Source organism: Arachis duranensis, unplaced genomic scaffold, assembly GCF_000817695.3.
Source record: "Arachis duranensis cultivar V14167 unplaced genomic scaffold, aradu.V14167.gnm2.J7QH unplaced_Scaffold_73767, whole genome shotgun sequence".
In the NCBI taxonomy this organism is placed as follows: domain Eukaryota; kingdom Viridiplantae; phylum Streptophyta; class Magnoliopsida; order Fabales; family Fabaceae; genus Arachis; species Arachis duranensis.
Window position 1 is genome coordinate 12,284 of NW_026265072.1, and position 677 is coordinate 12,960.

General features: G+C 39.9%; 1 non-coding gene across 1 annotated transcript; it reads left to right on the forward strand.

The window, feature by feature from the left end:
* The first annotated feature begins 508 nt into the window (after positions 1-508).
* LOC127744649 (small nucleolar RNA R71) lies at positions 509-616 on the forward strand. The gene has a single exon (XR_008005598.1). It is a non-coding gene; the product is annotated as a small nucleolar RNA R71 (small nucleolar RNA).
* Positions 617-677: the final 61 nt, after the last annotated feature.

Genomic DNA, 677 nt, shown 5'->3' on the forward strand with positions numbered 1-677 from the left:
AAACCTGTTTCTTCCACCATTATTATTTGTTGAAACCTTGTTGAGGTCTCTGTTCATCCTTCCATGAGAAATTTGGATGATTTCTCCATGAAGGATTATAGGTGGTTCCATAGGGTTCTTCCATGTAATTCACCTCTTCCATTGAAGGGTTCTCAAGATCATAAGCTTCTTCTTCAGATGAAGTTTCCTTAGTACTGCTTGGTGCATTTTGCATTCCAGACAGACTTTGAGAAATCATATTGACTTGCTGAGTCAATATTTTATTCTGAGCCAGGATGGCATTCAGAGTGTCAATCTCAAGAACTCCTTTCTTCTGATTGGTCCCATTGTTCACAGGATTCCTTTCAGAAGTGTACATGAATTGGTTATTTGCAACCATTTCAATCAGCTCTTGAGCTTCTATAGGCGCCTTCTTCAGATGAAGAGATCCTCCAGCAGAGCTATCCAAAGACATCTTGGACAGTTCAGAGAGACCATCATAGAAAATACCTATGATGCTCCATTCAGAAAGCATATCAGAGGGACACTTTCTGATTAATTGTTTGTATCTTTCCCAAGCTTCATAGAGGGATTCTCCTTCCTTCTGTCTGAAGGTTTGGACTTCCACTCTAAGCTTACTCAATTTTTGAGGTGGAAAGAACTTTACCAAGAAGGCATTGACTAGCTTTTCCCAAGAG